This window comes from Arachis stenosperma, chromosome 2, assembly GCF_014773155.1.
Source record: "Arachis stenosperma cultivar V10309 chromosome 2, arast.V10309.gnm1.PFL2, whole genome shotgun sequence".
NCBI classification, from domain to species: Eukaryota; Viridiplantae; Streptophyta; class Magnoliopsida; order Fabales; family Fabaceae; genus Arachis; species Arachis stenosperma.
This window is the reverse complement of record NC_080378.1, coordinates 66693797-66712906: the sequence shown is the minus strand read 5'-3', so window position 1 is coordinate 66712906 and position 19110 is coordinate 66693797. Positions and strand designations below refer to the sequence as shown.

The following is a 19110-nucleotide window of genomic DNA, read 5'->3' as shown; positions in this document are numbered from 1 at the left end:
ATTGCAAAAGAAATAAAGGAGAGCAAGTTGCAGAAATTGTAGAAGAAGAAGAAATGAACAGAAAGTAGAATTCAATTATGCAGAAGAACAAAGCATGGATTTCAGATCAAAGATTGGAACAGAATTCCTCCAACCTCAATCCAAAATTTCAAAACAAGAGAAAAACTAAAGAGAGAGCTCTCTAATGGGGCAAGCCTTTTTTTTTCAGTCGAGCTCCCTTAGTGAGATGGAATTGATGCCGTTATATAGGCTTTACAAAGTGAAAATTAAAACAAATTACAATTAAAATGAAAATCCTAATCTAATTGATCCATGTGCCTTTGAGTGATGATGTGGGCTTTTTCTTGCTTTGGATTTGAGGAGAAATGGGTTTGGTTGGCCTTGATTCAATTTGGAGAGGAATTGAATTAAAATAGAATTTTAGTTGATTTTGGCCCATGAAGGAAAATTGCTTCAAGGAGGCTGCCCTGCCCTTGTGGAGGGCAGGGCAGAAAATTGATGCTTGGTGCTAGCAATTGGTGCGTGTTGGTGCAGCCTTGTTCGAGCCTGGTGCGGCCATGGTGCATGAAATGCTGCCCTGCCCGCGCCAAGGGCAGGGCAGGAAAAGTTGGTGCTGCCAGAACGTGCCATGGTGCTGCCAGAATCCAGAATTGGTGCGCCAGATTTAGAAATTGGTGCGCCAGAAATTTTCCTTGGTGCATGGGATGCTGCCCTGCCCTTGTGGAGGGCAGGGCAATGTTGCCTTGGTGTGTCTTGTGCGCGCACCACTTCCTTGACCGTGCGTCTCCCTCTTCGAACCTTGATGGAAGCATTTTTGTTTATTTTCGCTTGTTTTTGGCCCTTAAAGATGCCTCTCGTTCCTGCCTCAATTGTGCGCCAAATATGGATTGCTATATATCGTTGGAAAGCTCTGAATGTCAGCTTTCCAACGCAACTGGAAGCACATCAATTGGACGTCTGTAGCTCAAGTTATAGCCCTTTGAAGTAGGCATGGTCATGCTGTGTGCGGCCAGATTTTAACTTAGCGAAAATTCTTGCTTCCAACCATACTTTGCATCACAATTCTGCCCTGCCCTTGGCAAGGGCAGGATCGTGTGCGTGCTGGCTGCTTCCTCTCTTGATTTGGTCATGGGTAAAGCGTGGCCTAAGGCTCCAAAGTGTACCCAACTTCAAAATGTACCCCAAAGCTCTTTTTTTTCCTCTTTTTTTTGTGCTTCTTTGCTTCTTTTTCTTCTTATTTCCTACAAGATTTATAAAATTAAAATATCAAGAAAATATATCATTTAAGTACAAAAAGCATTCAATATTTAAGCACAAATCATCAATTTCTTGTATGAAAAAGCATAGAAAATGGGTATATGATGACTTGTCATCAGGAGGATTGGAAGGAAAATTTATAATTGGGTTGAATGTTGGATTGCTATCCTGTCACCGACGCCAATCCCTTTAAACTAAGTGGGTTGCAACTTGTGAACAGATCTGGCATTTCCACTTGTTTGACTTTCTCTTACCTAGTAAGGGATAACCAAACGGAACAACTATTAATTATAAATTAATCTTACAATCACACCATCAATGATAGAGATTCTAACCAATCAATTCCCAATCAAGGCCTTTTATTTTTATTATTTAAAATTCCTCAATTTAATTTCCAATTTACTTAGCTCAACTCTTTTTGGAATATCTGATTAATAAAACAGCACACTTTTCTGCAACTCGTTGGGAGACGACCTGGGACTTAAAACTCCCAGTAATTTTAATTTAAACTTTCAGTGACATATTTCTAAATTGATGGGCAGATTTTTGGTGAGTTAAGAACTATACTTGCAACGCAACCATTTTAATAAATTTTTCATTCACCAGCTTCTGCACTTCATCAATTTTTGGCGCAGTTGCCGGCGAGTTGCAATAGAGTGCTTATTTTATTAATTAGAATTTATTTATTTGCATTTTATTTAATTTTGCTACTATGAGCTGCGTATTCTTCCGTCAAATGACACGTTCACCTCCTGATCCGAGATTGCTAATATTCGATCCTGAAATTGAAAGAACAATTTCACGAATAAGGCGAGAAAAGCGTAGGTTAGCCCGCTTTGAGGGCGGATCTGAAAGTGAATCTGAGGAAGAAACTAGCCCCCGTTCTACTGATTCGGTTGTTTTACGTGCAAAAAACATGGAAGCTAGAAGAATTACCATTCAGGAGGAAGGAGCTCCTGATTTTACACTGCAACCGTTTCAAGCGCATCATCCAACGGTAGCTACGGATTTTGAAATAAAGACCGCACTGCTAAATTTGATGCCGATGTTTTATGGCCTACCTGCTCAAGAGCCTATCAAGCACTTGAGAGATTTCCAGGCAGCCTGTTCTACTGTCAGGCGTGATGGCGCTGATGAAACTTCAATTCTGCTGAAAGCTTTTCCGTTCTCTCTTGAGGGAAAAGCAAGAGAGTGGTACTACACTCAACCTCTAGCAAACGTATCCAACTGGGATACACTCAGAAAGGAGTTCCTGGAGAAATTCTTCCCATCTGAAGTTACTGATAAACTGAGGAAGGATATCTCTACAATTGTTCAGGATGACAGTGAGACTCTCTTTGAATACTGGGAGCGCTTCAATAATCTTCTGGAAGCATGCCCCCACCACATGATTGGCAAGATCGTGCTACTCAGCTATGTCACACAAGGTATGAGGCCCCAAGATAAGACCACATTGGAAAGTGCCAGCAATGGGTCTATGAAGAAGTACAAGACCACTGATGAAGCTTGGCAATTGATCAGTGATTTAGCTGAATCTACTCGGAACCACAGACAGAAGCAAGGCCGTTCAAGGGCCGTTGCAGAAGTATCTTCTGGCATAGAGACTGCTGCTCTAAATCGAAGCATCTGTGAAATGACCAACCTGCTTAAGCAAATGCAGTTAAATCAACAAGCTCAGCAAACTCAATCGCAGCAAAACCAACAACTAGTCCCACAAAGAATTTACGGAATTTGTGCTGATTACTGCCATTACACTGATGAATGCCCGCAGCTCCAACAAGAAGACAACATGGTGGCATCCACTCACAACTTCTATGACCGCCCCAACCAAGGGTACAATTAAAGTGGAAATAATAACCATGGATGGCAGGACAATTCAAACCAAAATTGGAGGGACAACAATAATAGGGGAGGCAGAGATAATCAGGGAAATCAGAGGTGAAATAATTACAACAACAGGCAGCAAAATCAACCTTACCGAGCACCTCACCTGAGGCAAAACCAAGGACCACCGAACAATCAGCAGCAACCCTCTCAAATTACTCATTCTTCTGTATCTTCTAATGAAGAATTGTTACAAGCTTTTGAGAAAAGACAACTGGCCATGGAAAATACCATCGTGAACAGTATTAACGCCAGTCTGAATAGTTTCACCTCTACTCTGCAAGCTTTTATGGCACAACTTGGTTCAGCACAAAATTCCAGTAACCAACCTTCAAGCACCACTGGAATCCCCTCTCAACCATTACCCAATCCAAAGGGAGGCATTAATGCCATCACCCTGAGGTCCGGAGCCACACTGCAGGAGAGGAATCAGGAGGAACCAAGCTCACCAGAATACGCCTCAGCTGAAGAGGTGGTAGAGATCGAAGATGTTGAACAGGAAGAGGATATACAGGACACAACTGAAGAAGAAATAGCTCAACCACAGGAAGAAGCACAAAAAGGTGCAGGCACCACAGAAAACACTACTCCCATTCCATTTCCACAACTTGCAAGGAAGCCTAGGAAGCAGCTGGAACCTGATCCTAAAATGGTGGAAATATTCAAAAAGGTTGAGGTAACTGTTCCCCTTTTTGATGTTATTCAGCAAGTACCTAAATATGCAAAGTTTCTAAAAGACTTATGTATCCATGAAGACAAAATTAATGAATTAGAAACTATTCCTTTAGGTAGTTCTATATCTGCTTTAATGGGAGGATTACCTGAAAAATGTAGTGATCCAGGTCCTTGCATAGTTAGTTGTACTATTGGTGGTGTAGTAATTTATGAATGCATGTGTGATTTAGGAGCATGTGTCAGTATAATGCCTTTGTCTATATATGATGTTTTAAGGCTCCCTCCTTTAAAAAGGTCGGCAGCTCATTTTGTGTTAGCAGATAAAAGCATTATTACAGTGGCTGGAGTTTCTGAAGATGTTTTGGTGAATATTAAAGGGCTCACATTTCCCACTGATTTTTATATCTTGGAGATGCCCCATAATGATTCAGATAAGCCATCATCAATCCTACTTGGAAGACCATTCCTGAAGACATCAAAATTCAAATTGGATGCTTTTTCAGGAACATACTCCTTTGAAATAGATGGCCGCATAATAATCTTCAATCTGAATGGAATCATTGACAACCCCCCAGATGATCGTTCCATCTTCCAGTGTGATGTCATAGACGAAAGTGTGGCTGAAGTTCAAAAGGAAGAGTTTGAAGGGAAGCATACGGGACAAGGTCCAAGTGTGGGAACCCTCTTAACTGACAATGAGGACACTTCGCCATTTTCACAAGCCCCAGATAACCCAGAGCCTACCCATGATCAAAAATTAGAATTGAAACCTCTCCCTCCACATCTCAAATATGCTTACCTTGAGGATGAGGAGAAGTTTTCGGTTATTATTGCAAGAGAACTAACTTCTCAACAAGAAGAACAGCTACTTGGTGTGTTGAGGAAGCATAAGAAGGCAATTGGGTGGAGTTTGGCAGACATAATGGGAATCAACCCTCAAGTATGCGAGCACAGAATATTTTTAGAAGAGGGAGCAAGACCTGTCCGTCAACCACAAAGAAGATTGAATCCTACCATCTTGGAAGTTGTCAAAAAGGAAGTGACCAGACTATTGGAGGCCGGTATCATTTATCCCATTTCAGACAGTGAATGGGTAAGCCCAGTACAAGTGGTGCCCAAGAAGTTCGGAGTCACTACCGTGAAAAATGAGCTTGGAGAGCTCATAGCAACTAGAGTTCAGAATGCGTGGAGAGTCTGCATTGATTACAGGCGTCTCAACCAAGCTACTCGTAAGGATCACTATCCACTTCCATTTATTGATCAAATGCTGGATCGCCTGTCAGGTAAATCGCATTATTGCTTTTTAGATGGTTACACAGGTTATTTCCAAATTCATATAGCTCCTGAGGATCAGGAAAAGACTACTTTTACATGTCCTTTTGGGACCTATGCTTATAAAAGAATGCCCTTTGGCTTGTGCAATGCACCAGCTACTTTCCAAAGGTGCATGATGAGTCTTTTCTCTGATCTTATTAAGGACTGTATGGAAGTTTTTATGGACGACTTTAGCGTTTATGGTGATTCTTTTAACCTTTGCTTAGATGGATTATCTAGAGTATTAGATAAATGTATTAATACAAACCTTGTTTGAATTTCGAAAAATGTCATTTTAAGGTAAAGCAAGGGATTGTATTGGGACATATAGTATCTAATAATGGTATTTCTGTAGACCCAGCAAAGGTGAATGTTATTTCTAGTTTACCTTACCCCTCTTCTGTGAGGGAAGTCCGTTCGTTCCTTGGCCATGCAGGTTTCTACAGGAGATTTATTAAGGACTTTAGTAAGGTGGCACTTCCCTTATCCAGATTACTACAAAAGGATATTGAGTTCGAGTTCAATGAGGATTGCAAACAAGCATTTGATAAGCTAAAGACTGCTCTAACTCAAGCTCCAATTGTGAGAGGACCCAATTGGAGCCAGCCATTTGAAATCATGTGCGATGCTTCCAACCATGCAGTAGGAGCAGCACTGGCTCAGCGTGAAGGTAAGGATCCTTTTGTTATTGCCTATGCGTCTAAGACTTTAGACACTGCCCAGTCCAATTATACTACTACTGAAAAAGAGCTACTTGCTATTGTTTTTGCTCTGGATAAATTCCGGGCTTATTTACTTGGTACTAGAGTAGTAGTGTATTCGGAGCATGCAGCTCTAAACTATCTACTGGCTAAAAAGGAATCCAAACCAAGACTTATACGTTGGATACTGCTGTTACAAGAATTTGATTTAGAAATCAAGGATAGGAGTGGTAATCAAAATTTAGTAGCAGACCACTTGAGTCGCCTTGAACATATTAAGGATGATTCTACTCCTATAGATGATAATTCTCCTTTTGACAACTTACAAGCAGTATCTGAGGTAGTCCCTTGGTATGCACCTGTTGCTAATTATTTAGTTAGCCGCACATTTCCTCCACATTTTTCTAAACATCAAAGAGACAAGCTGAAAAGCGAGTCTAAATATTATATATGGGATGACCCATATTTATGGAGATGTGGCGCTGACCAGATAATTAGATGTTGTGTACATCAATCAGAATTCCAGTCTATTTTAGAGGCCTGCCACTCATCTGAGAGTGGAGGACATTTTGGCCCCCAACGAACAGCTAGAAAGATCTTAGACGGTGGATTCTGGTGGCCTACTCTTTTTAGAGATGCTGCTGAGTTTTGTAAATCTTGTCACCCATGCCAGAAATTTGGAACATATCCAAGAGGGATGAGATGCCTCAACAATATATGCTTTTCTGTGAAATTTTTGATGTTTGGGGCATTGACTTTATGGGTTCATTTCCAAATTCTAGTGGATATTTTTATATATTGTTAGCTGTAGATTATGTTTCCAAATGGGTGGAAGCAATTCTTACCCGCACTGATGATGCTAACACTGTTGTTTCCTTTGTGAGAAACCATATTATATGCCGCTTTGGATCACCACGAGCAATCGTGAGCGATCAAGGCACCCATTTTTGTAACAGGAGACTAACAGGATTGATGAAGAAGCATGGGATAATCCATAAAGTTGCAACAACTTACCATCCCCAAACTAATGGGCAAGCCGAGGTGTCAAACAGAGAAATTAAACGTATCTTGCAAAAGATAGTAAAGCCTCACAGAAAAGACTGGAGCACCAGACTACAAGATGCACTGTGGGCATATAGAACAGCATACAAGACACCCATTGGGATGAGCCCCTTCCGCTTAGTTTATGGAAAAGCTTGTCATCTCCCAGTTGAAATCGAACACAGAGCCTTCTGGGCAGTTAAAGAGTGCAACATGGGGATTGAGACTGCTGGAGCTGAAAGAAAGTTGCAACTGCAGGAACTGGAGAACCTTCGCCTAGAAGCTTATGAGAACTCCAGAATATACAAGGAAAAGATGAAAGCTGTGCATGATCAAAATATCAAGAAGAGAGAGTTCCAACCTGAAAATTTTGTTCTCCTTTACAAATCTCGACTGAGGCTCATGCCCGGTAAGCTGAGATCCAAATGGGAAGGTCCATACAGAATAGAGAAGGCTGAACCGTACGGAGTTTATCACCTAAGCCATCCTTCAAGTTCTAAACTTATTAAAGTTAATGGACACCGCCTGAAGCTATACTATGGTGAAAAGGTGCAGAAAAGCAAGGAGCTTGAGATCTTCCGCCTGGAAGATCCCCACATAGCAACAGACTGAGCTAGTGGAGCGTCCAACTTACGGACGTTAAAGCAAAGTGCTTGGTGGGAGACAACCTACCGCGGTATGATCGTTCTTTTCTTCACTTTTAGTTTTTCTTCTTTAAATGACTCTTCTCTTTATTAGTGCTTTCATGCTCTTTCAATTACATGTGTTTATCTTTCTAAAAAAAAAAATTTCGCCGCGTGACGCGGTCGCACAAGCGACGCGTCTGCGTGGCAGGAGGAGTACAGAAAAATAAAAGTGAATAGAGAGTCACGCTGGAGCGTGGCTGGAGGCGTGCTAATGGCACATATCGACCCACACAACCGCGTCGCTGACGCGTCCGCGTCGAATGGGAAGTATGACCTCCCACGCGACCGCGTGCCCCACGTGGCCGCGTGCCCTGGGTTTCCGACGTAAAAGGGTGCACAATGAAATATTGTGCGAGAGTGGTAATGGAAGCACAATCCTTATCACGCGACCGCGTGCCCCATGCGGCCGCGTCCTCCATCTTCTGAAGCACACTCACACGATCGCATGCCTTACGCGATCGCCTCACCCAATTTTGGCAATTAAAATGAATCGAACAGAGAGTTGTACTGGAGCGAGGCTGCACTCGCGCCAGCAGCGCAACCGGGTCACGCGACCGCGTGCCTGACGCGATCGCTTCGCCTTACCTGACGCGCAACCACGTGAACGCGTGCCTTCTGCGGCCGCGTCGCATGCGCCGCACAGCTCAACCCAATAAGCCAAATTATCTTATCTTTCTCTCCTCCAAACCCTACTTTTTCTTTTCCCCTTCTTTCTTCTCTTCCCCTTCCCCTTCTACCTCACCTTTTACTCTCTCTCTCTCACCACCATTAACAAGGTTTTACCTTCTTCTTCCTTCTTCTCTTTTCAATCATTCTTATTATATTATGTATTTATATATATTATTATTTTCTTTTTCTTTTCTTTTTCTTTTCAAATCTTTATTTTTCTTTCTTCTTCTTTTTCCTTTTACATGGTGTTAGAAACCTTTTGAGTCATCATTCCTCATTTTATGCTTGTGGATTATTGCAAATTGTTTGACAATTATTTTTCTCCTATTTAAGGGATTGCTTGTATGTTCAATTTCATACTTTTTATATCTTGTTTACCATGCATGCCATGTGTTTGTGAAAAAGCCCATATAGCACTATGCACTTTTCTACATTACTTTACTCTACTCTGCAATGCTTGCTTTTCACAAATTCTCTTTCAAATTTTATTAATTAAATTTCATTGTCAATACAAACGTGATAGTTAGTTTGTTACGAATGGTAACCTAACTTGGACATTGAATGTTTGATACATGCTACTCATGCCTTTGCCTGCATGCCAATAAACCTCTTGCATTCCATTGTCCTACATGCACTTGTTATATTTCTATTGATGAGCTTTCCACATGTAATCCGGACCATGTGTTAATGCCATTTATCTTTATTGTGCATTGACTATCACTTACACTACCCTCTTCCTTGCTCTCTCTCTTTGAATTTAATTTTCTTTCTCTTCCCTTCTTTCAGGATGGCCACCATGAAAGGAAAAGAGAAAGCTACTTCCAAACCACCAGCAAGAAGAGGAACTAAAAGAGCATTAGTGGCAGAGCCTTCTTCAACCGCAGTCAAACCCTCAACAAAAAGAGTTAAAAGGATAATAAAGGTTGACGACAAAGAGAAAGCCTTTCCAGCAAAGGACACTGCGCGATTTCCCAATCGCTACTGTGAGCAGATGTTCCCTATCCTAGCAGAAAGGAACTATAACAATGAATACCTTCTAATCCTCCCGCCCAATATTGCCAACTTTGTTGAGCCACAAATTGAGCGAAGACAATGGGGTTTTCTACGGAGACAGCCAAGGCAGGTCAATCTTTCTTGGGTAGTTGAGTTCTACTCCAACTTCTACATACCAACCCTGCAGTCTGTTTATGTCCAGCAGAAGCAAGTCCCCATTACAGAAGAGGCCATTCAGCAAGTTCTGAGTCTTCCCCCTATTCCAGCAGGAATGGACGCTTTTCAAGAAGCCACCCTTCAGCGCCAGCGATACCAATTTGACTGGGACTCCGTTCTCAGAGTCATTGCTTTACCTAGCAGCCGTTGGATCTACGGATACCACCGCAACCGCCCTAAGGGAATCTTGGCTTCCGCACTTACATTGGAGGCTCGCATATGGGCACAAATCATGTCCCATTACGTCTTTCCGAGTACTCATGAGTCCTCCTTCACTGCGGACATGGCTGTTCTACTATGGTGCATCCTTACAGACCAACCTCTGAATCTCTCAAGACACATCTGGCATGCTATGGAGCATGTACAAATCGCGGGCAACTTATCTTTTCCCGCCTTAGTCTCAAATCTTATCTCAGCAGCCGGAGTCTCTTACAGAGCTGGGGACACCAAAGCCATGCTTCCACGGGATGATCAATATGTCCCTAACGGGAAATACCTCAGACTTTCCGCAGCCACTACAAGCCAGCCTCCTGAGCCGGTTGAAGATATTCCTTCTTCAACACCACAAGCATCTACCACTGAGAAATTGCTCCAGCAGATACTTGAAAAGTTAGATCGGCATGAACAGAAAGCAAAGATGAGACAGCGCCGTAACGAGCGCCGATTCAAACACATCAAGGAGCTACTCAAGGGACGCTTTAGCGACTCAGACACCGCAGACTCCACTTCTTTTACCAGCACCGGGAGCCATGATGATCCCGACTGTGGAGATACTGCTACCAGCCCACCCCTGTTCCTGACAGACAGCACCGAGGACGGTGCAAAGCCTTAAGTGTGGGGAGGTCGGTCAGTACCTGACTTCCGGAGGTAAATTCTCTTCTCTGACACCAATAATTAGGATATTTTAGTTAGATTTTTATTTCTTTTATAGAATAGAATAAATTGCATAGATTAGGATAGTTGCATGCATGTTCTACTTGATTGAAAAGACAATAAGTTTCTTTCAAAAATCTATCTTTGGATAAAATTTCACTAATTTTTCAAAATTTTCATGATAAATCTGCTTGAGTTGTATTTGGAACATGATGTTTGAGCTAAAGAACACACAACCTGTGAAAGATTTGAGCCTTTATGTATGGTTACATTATTTAACCATAATTATTTTATTCTTGTGTGTTTACTTCTCTATGATTGTAATCTATTATTTGTTTTATCTTATATGTCCAATAATTATTATATTTACATGCTTGCACATGATTAAGGCCATTATTTGTTTAAACTCACTTATCCAAAGCAAGCCTACCCTTTTCAATTACCCTTGTTAACCACTTTGAGCTTTTAAAACCCCATTTGTTCTATATTGTACCACATTACCAACCTTAAGCTGAAAAACAAATTGCATATCCCAAATTGAATCTTTGGTTAGCTTAAGATAGAATTGTGTGTGCTAGTTAAGTATGGGAAATTATGGGAACAAAAGTTGTTAAGGGAATGTGTCATGAAAATTTAAAGGAAATTTGGATACCTACTCATGTAAAAATATAAAAATGAAAAATCTATGTGCATTGATAAGATATTTTAAAAAAAAAAAGAGATTCAATCAATAAATAAGGGGACACAATTACCCCAATGTTAAATTCAGGATCCAAAGATCAATGCACATATGATAGAATTAAAATACAAGATTAAAACATGAGTATGGGTTGAAAAAGGGAATCATGGGTAGCTAGGCATGAATTTAAAAGTATAGAGAATATATGTACATTAGGTGAGAGCTTAGGTTAATTAAAGATTCAATTTATAAAGCTCACTTATCCATATGTATATCCTTACCTGCACCTTGGCCCCATTACAACCCTGGAAAGACCTCATGATGTTTGCATTGGTATATTAACTGTTGTTGATTGGTTAGGAGAAAAATAAAAGTTAGAAAGCATGACTAGAGAAGAATAGAGTGATTACCCTATACACTAGAGATTAGAGCATACATACTTTATCAGTGAGGGTTCAAAGCTTGAATTTTCATGTTTCCGGCCTTCATAAGCTATCTTCTTGTACTTTTATCGGTTTTATTATATGATGATAGAATCAGTGGAATTTGATTTGTAACTGTTTTGAAGAGCTTATTTACTTTTGATCAAGTGAACAATAATCATATAGTTGCATTTATTTATATATGTAGGATTGCATTGCATTTCATGAGTTTCTGCATGTTCATACTTATTTCCTTGTCTCCTTCAAATTAACAAGAGGACATGCTAATGTTTAAGTGTGGGGAGGTTGATAAACAACTATTTTATAGTTTATATTGTGTTTAATTGTGTGGTTTTGTCATGATTCTTACCCACTTATTCATCAATTTAGCATGCATTTAGATTTCCATTCTGAATTTATCACATGTTTGAAAATTGCTTCCTAGAGACTTTAATTATTTAATTTTAATTCTCCTTTATTCCATTCGATGCCGTAATCTGTGTGTCACGTGTCTCAGGCTTTATAGGGCATGAATGAGACGGAGATTGGAGAGGAAGCTAGCAAAAATAGAAGGAACACAAGAATTGAAGGAGATAACCAGCGAAAAGTGACGCGGTCGCATGGCTCACGCGACCGCGCGAAGGAGCGTAAATCGCAGGGACGCGGCCGCATGGCTTGCGCGGCCGCGCGGATTGGAAAGCATAAGCGACGCGGTAACTGATGAGCGGCTAATTTGTACGCTTTTTGGCATTGTTTTTAGTATGTTTTTAGTATATTTGGTTTAGTTTTTAGTACATTTTTATTAGTTTTTAGTTAAAATTCACTTTTCTGGACTTTACTATGAGTTTGTGTGTTTTTCTGTGATTTCAGGTATTTTCTGGCTGAAATTGAGGGACCTGAGCAAAAATCTGATTCAGAGACTGAAAAGGACTGCAGATGCTGTTGGATTCTGACCTCCCTGCACTCGAAGTGGATTTTCTGGAGCTACAGAAGCCCAATTAGCACGCTCTCAATGGCGTTGGAAAGTAGACATCCTGGGCTTTCTAGCAATATATGATAATCCATACTTTGCCCAAGATTTGATGGCCCAAACCGGCGTTCAAAGTCACCTCAAGAAATTCCAGCGTTAAACGCCGGAACTGGCACCTAAATGGGAGTTAAACGCCCAAACTGGCATAAAAGCTGGCGTTTAACTCCAAGGAGAGTCTCTACACGAAAATGCTTCATTTGCTCAGCCCAAGCACACACCAAGTGGGCCCGGAAGTGGATTTTTATGTCATTTACTCATCTTTTGTACACCCTAGGCTACTAGTTTTCTATAAGTAGGACCTTTTACTATTGTATTTGATATCTTGGTAGCTACCTTCGTGTTTTATGCTATCTTAGATCATTGGGAGGCTGGCCATTCGGCCATGCCTAGACCTTGTTCTTATGTATTTTCAACGGTGGAGTTTCTACACACCATAGATTAAGGTGTGGAGCTCTGCTGTACCTCGAGTATTAATGCAATTACTATTGTTCTTCTATTCAATTCCGCTTGTTCTTTGTCCAAGATATCACTTGTTCTTCAACTTGATGAATGTGATGATCCGTGACACTCATCATCATTCTCACTCATGAACAAGGTGACTGACAACCACTCTTGTTCTACAAGCAATCAAAGCTATAGTGAATATCTCTTGGATTCCTGATAACACGATGCATGGTTGATCGCCTGACAACCGAGTGCTCGCCTGACAAACGAGCCAGCCATTCCGTGAGATCAGAGTCTTCGTGGTATAGGCGAGAACTGATGGCGGCATTCAAGAGAATCCGGAAGGTCTAACCTTGTCTGTGGTATTCTGAGTAGGATTCAATGATTGAATGACTGTGACGTGCTTCAAACTCCTGAAGGCGGGGCGTTAGTGACAGACGCAAAAGAATCACTGGATTCTATTCCGGCCTGATTGAGAACCGACAGATGGATAGCCGTGCCGTGACAGGGTGCGTTGAACATTTCCAATGAGAGGATGGGAGGTAGCCACTGACAACGGTGAAACCCTTGCATAAGCTTGCCATGGAAAGGAGTAAGAAGGATTGGATGAAGACTGTAGGAAAGCAGAGAGACGGAAGGGAAAGCATCTTCATACGCTTATCTGAAGTTCCTACAATTGAATTACATAAGTACCTCTATCTTTATCTTTATGTTTTATTCGTTCATCACCATACCCATTTGAGTCTGCCTGACTGAGATTTACAAGGTGACCATAGCTTGCTTCATACCAACAATCTCCGTGGGATCGACCCTTACTCGCGTAAGGTATTACTTGGACGACCCAGTGCACTTGCTGGTTAGTTGTGTGAAGTTGTAGTGATCACAATTTCGTGCACCAAGTTTTTGGCGCCGTTGCCGGGGATTGTTCGTGTATGGACAACTGACGGTTCATCTTGTTGCTTAGATTAGGTATTTTTTTTTTCGAAATTCTTGAAGATGAATTCTAGAGTTTCATGATGATTTGTTGAAGTCTGGCTGGCTGAGAAGCCATGTCTAATCTCATTGGACCGAGGTTTCAACTTATCATCACAGAAGCTTGTTGATTTTTATCAATCTTGCTTTTGGAGCAGTGATCTGCTAAGGCTTGGCTGGCCTTTGGCCATGTCTAGTGTTTTGGACCGAAGCTTTCTTTGAAAGCTTGGCTGGCTGTGAAGCCATGTCTAATTCCTGGACCGGAGTCTTAGACTAGCATTGCACTGATTCCTGGAATTCTCATTAAGAATTTTGATATCTTTTTCCACTTAATTTTCGAAAAACACAAAAAAATAAAAAAAATCATAAAATCCAAAAATTTCTTGTTTGAGTCTAGTGTCTCATCTTAAGTTTGGTGTCAATTACATGCATTCATTCATGTGTCTTAAGGATCTTCAAGATATTCTTGATGATTTTCGTGTTCTAATCTTTGAATTCAATTGACTTGAGTGTTTTGTGTGTCTCATATGCATTCTCATATTGTTGGTGTCAGTAGTATACAAACTGCTAAGTTTGGTATCTTGCATGCATTGTTATTTGATTTTAGTTGCATTTTGATTATTAAAAATCCAAAAATATTTTTAATTTGTGTCTTTTCAAGTCAATAATACAAAGAATTGAAGATTCTGAACATGCTGCAGAGGAATTATACAGAAAAAGCTGGGCGTTCAAAACGCCCAGTGAAGAAGGACAGACTGGCGTTTAAACGCCAGCCAGGGTACCTGGTTGGGCGTTTAACGCCCAAAAGGGTATAGTTTTGGGCGTTAAACGCCAGAATGTGCACCATTCTGGGCGTTTAACGCCAGGATGGCACAAGGGGGAGAATTTTGTTTTCAAATCAAATTTTTTTCAAGTTTTCAAAGTTTTTCAAAATCAAATCTTTTTCAAATCATATCTTTTCAATCAAATGTTTTCAAAATCAATTCCCTTCCTTTTTCAAAGATACTTACTGTTCCGAGGGTTTGCCTGAAACGTGTAGCTCGGTCGTCTGGAGAGGCCCGAGGTGGGGGGTTCAGTGCCCGAGCTTGATATGCAGAATGGTTGGTGGTGGTACCTGCAATGACACTCCGATGCTTAAGTTAGCATGGGTCCAAGCAGATATATGTAGATTTGGAATGAATGCCATACCTGGGTGCTCCAGTGTATTTATAGTAGTTGGCGGTGATCTCCCCTGGATAAGATATTCTTATCTTATCTTATCTTTGGGAGTTTTATCTCTATCTTTGTGGAACCGCCTTTCCTAGGCCTTTTCGGCCTTTAGGTTTTGGGCTTCGTTCCTTTTTGATGGGCCTTCTTTGTTTATTGTCCGAGGTCCGACCTTTAGGTGTGAGTTTTAGGACAAGGTCGGACCTCTTATGGATTTGCCGGGTTGGAGGACCTCGGTCAGGGTATGAACAGTGCCCCTGCCCGAGTTCGTCCTTTTTTGGGAGGTCGTGCTCGGGCATAGTAGTTTTTTCAAAATTCAAAAATGGCCGTTTCTGCATTTATTGCATTTTACCGTTTTTCCTCGATTTCCGTTCGGGCTCTGTGAAGGCTTTATTTATTTGCTCCCTTTCCTCTTTTCTGCGTTTTGTCTTTCTTATGTTTTTGCGAGCACTGCTTCTTTTCTCTTTGTTCTGCTTTTCCCGAATCTTTCTGTGTGTCTTTCCGGGGTTTCCTCTGTGCCGTCGTTTCGTTCTCCTTGCTTCGGAGCTCTTCGTCTTCGTTTCTTTTTCCAGGTTTGTTCCCATGTTTCTCTTTTCTTGTGATCATATACTTCTGTTCTTTGTGTGGCTCTTGTTTGTTTCTTTTTCTTTATGCCTGGGTTGCCCCAAAAAGAGGCGCCGCCATTGTTGTTGTTTTGATATGGGGGGGGCTCTTTTTTGTTCTCTGGTGTTTTTTGTTCCTTGCTTTGCTGAATGGGTTTTCGCTGTCTTCTTTATGTGATTTTTGCTTGCTGTTGTATTCTTCTTTGTAGGTAAGAATTTTATGTCTCGAAAGGTTCTTCAAGCGATGTCGACTAAAATTCCATGTGGTCTTGATTGGGTAGACCCTCTTCCTCTAAGAGTCCCTTCTGTGGTAGATTTTGAGTATTTAGCTAGGTTCCGTAGGCATTGTAGCATATGTGAAAATAGAGAGTCTGAGAGGGATTATGAACTAGTAGCCCCAGATTCCGAGGAGAGAGTGTGCTTCCCGCCCCTAGATAGTTCCGAGAAGCTCTTCTTTTATGCTTATGATTGTTTTTTCTCTAAGCTGAGTGTCCGACTTCCCTTTACCGATCTGGAGTCCGAGGTGTTATGGTCTTGTAATCTTGCTCCTACGCAGCTCCATCCAAATTCTTGGGCGTTTTTAAAGCTGTTTCAACTTTTGTGTCAATTTTTGGGTGTTGCTCCCTCTATTTCTCTTTTTTCCTATTTGTTTGTGTTGACGAAGCCGGGCTCGGGTGGAGGAAAGGTATCTTGGGTCTCTTTTAGGGCTAACCAGGGGAGGAAGTTTTGTACCCTGTATGATGAGTCTTTTCATGATTTTAAGAACTTTTATTTCAAGGTCCGGGCTACTGGAGACGTCCGACCTTTCTTTCTAGATGAGAGTGGGGAGCCTTCTTTTCCTCTTTGTTTGGCAGGAGAATGTAGTGTCTACTAAGTATACCTTTGAGAGTCTAGATGAGGTGGAGCAGGCTTTTGTGGGTGTGGTAAGCAGTTTATGGGGTCGGGCACCTCACTTGGACACGAAGAAAATGTTGGGAGATCCAAGCCTTCTCCGTTCCGAGTTAGGTAGTTCCCGACCTCTCCGAGATTCATCTTTTTTAGTATTTTGGCTTTGCTTGTTTTGGTGGAATTTCTGTTGTGGTAATCCTCTTCTTTTATTTCTGCAGAGATGTCTTCTCAGGCGGATTCCATGAAGTTCCTTCGTCGGACGAAGAAGTTCGTGGCTGCTCGAAATATCGAGGGTGGGGAGGCTTCTGCCCGATCTTCTCCAAAGAAGACTACTGTGGGTGTCACTACTCGGTCGAAGACTATTCCGACTCCCCAGTTTCGTCCTATAAATCAGGATCCTCCGACCTCTGGACCTGGTAACTCTTCCCCTCCTTTGTCCTCGGGTCCTCCTCCCAAGAAGCAGAAGACCTCTCAAGAGCTTGCGGGTTTTAATGATAAGGATTTTGATGCTCTTGGTTGGGTTGAACAGCATATTCTCCCTCAGACTTTTATTTCTACTGATGATGTGTCTATGGAGCACCATTTTCAGTATATGGCGCGGAGCTGTGTCCGGATGGCTAGTCTTCATGCCGCTATTGCCCGGGAGTTCAAGAAATCCCCCATTGGTGCGACCAGTTCCCGACTTGAGAAGGCTCAGTCTGAGTTTAAGAGGATTAGTGAACTGAAGGCTGCTAGGATTTCTGAGCTGGAAGCATCTTTGGAGAAGGAGAAAGCTAAAGCTACCGCAGCTGTGGCGGCAGCGAATGCATCTGAGGAGATGGCGAAGGCGGCGAAAGAGAGTTATACTCGAACATATGCCGAGCTTGTGGAGACAAAGGAGAGGTTGCAATCCGCTCAGGATGATTTTTACGAGTTAGAAGGACACGTGGCTAAGGGTATGGATGCTATGTTTGAGAATTTGAAGGCTCAGGTCCGGGTTCTTGCTCCTGACCTGGATCTGAGTTTATTCAGTACGGATAATGTTGTTGTGGAGGGAAAGATTGTTCCTGCTCCCAACGAGGATGAGGTTCCGGTGTCTGACCCCAAAGTTCCGGTTGCGAACCCGACTTTACCTTTGGCCGAGGAGGAATCTGGTGTGGAGGTTTTGAACCGAGATGACGGTGCTGTTAAGGCTGTCCCGATTTCTATGGTTCTTCCTCCGCAACCTTCTACCGACGTGGAGTCCGGAAAGGATCTTGATTCCCTGTAATCCTTTTGTCTTTGGTTTTTTGCCCGGCCTGTGGGCTCTTTTTGGATGGTTCCTGTTGAATGCTTTGAACACCTTTTTGCTATTAGCTACTTGTAGTAACTTTTTAGCTTATTATGCGGTGTTTGTTCGCGTTTTGACTTTTAGCTCCGCTTTATGCTTTTTAGTTGTTTTTGGATAACAACCTTTTAGCTAGCGCTTTTTCTTTGAAACTTTGTTTTTTCCTTTTGATTTCGTTTTTTCGCTTGTACTTTTTAGTTGTTTTTGTATAGCAACTTTTTAGTAAGCGTTTTCGAAATCTTTGTTTTCGCCGTTTTAAGGCTTCTTCTCGGATCCGAGCTCTTTCTCGGACCTCGGGTGGGGCGGTCGAGTACTTCCCTTTGTTGGGTCCGACCTTGTCGTTGGTCGGCCTTTTAAGTTATTTTTGTAATCTCTTTTTATTTGGCTCTTTGAGCCTTTTCAGAGTTGCTTTATAACTTCTCACATTAATTTGAACCTCGTCGCTTTATCTTTGCCGACCTTGTGTGGTCTTTTGGCAATGATTTTTTGCGTTTTGCCGAGCATAAATTAATGCGCCTTGGCGGGGTACTTTTCAGAATTTGTTTCATCACGAGGAAGAAGAAAAGAAAATAGAAAAATTTGATTAGTATTTAAAAAAGAAAGAATATTTACAGAGTGTTTACCCTCGACTAGGTCGGGTGCCTTACTTGACCGGGTGTCTCATTAAAAAACCCTTGTAGGGAAAAAGAGTACACCTCGGGTTATCTTTTTCTAGCTGTAGTATCGTCTTAGATTACAGGCGTGCCAGGCCCTGGGCAACTCATTGCCTTCTAGGTCAGATATTTTGTAGTAGCTTGTTCCTAAGACTTCTGTTACCTTGTAGGGCCCTTTCCAATTTGCAGCTAGCTTTCCTTCTCCCGACTTTTGTGTTCCGATGTCATTTTGGATTAGAATCAGGTCGTGAATGGAGAAGCTTCGTTTTATTACTTTTTGATTGTATCTGAGGGCCGTTCGCCGTTTTAAGGCTTCTTCTCGGATCCGAGCTCTTTCTCGGACCTCGGGGAGGAGGTCGAGTTCTTCCCTTTGTGCCTGCGGGTTACCTTTTTCGTTGTAAAAGATGGTTCTAGGTGACCTTTCATCTATTTCGATGGGAATCATTGCTTCCATCCCATAAGCTAGTCGGAATGGCGATTCTCCCGTTGTAGAGTGTGGAGTTGTCCGATATGCCCATAGCACCTGGGGGAGCTCCTCGGCCCATGCTCCTTTGGCCTCTTGGAGTCTTCGTTTTAACCCGGCCAAGATGACTTTATTT

At 41.9% G+C, this 19110-nt stretch overlaps 1 non-coding gene across 1 annotated transcript; it reads right to left on the bottom strand.

Moving 5' to 3' along the window:
• Positions 1-2542: 2542 nt before the first annotated feature.
• Positions 2543-2650, bottom strand: LOC130963761 (small nucleolar RNA R71). The gene has a single exon (XR_009079879.1). It is a non-coding gene; the product is annotated as a small nucleolar RNA R71 (small nucleolar RNA).
• Between the last annotated feature and the right edge of the window lie 16460 nt (positions 2651-19110).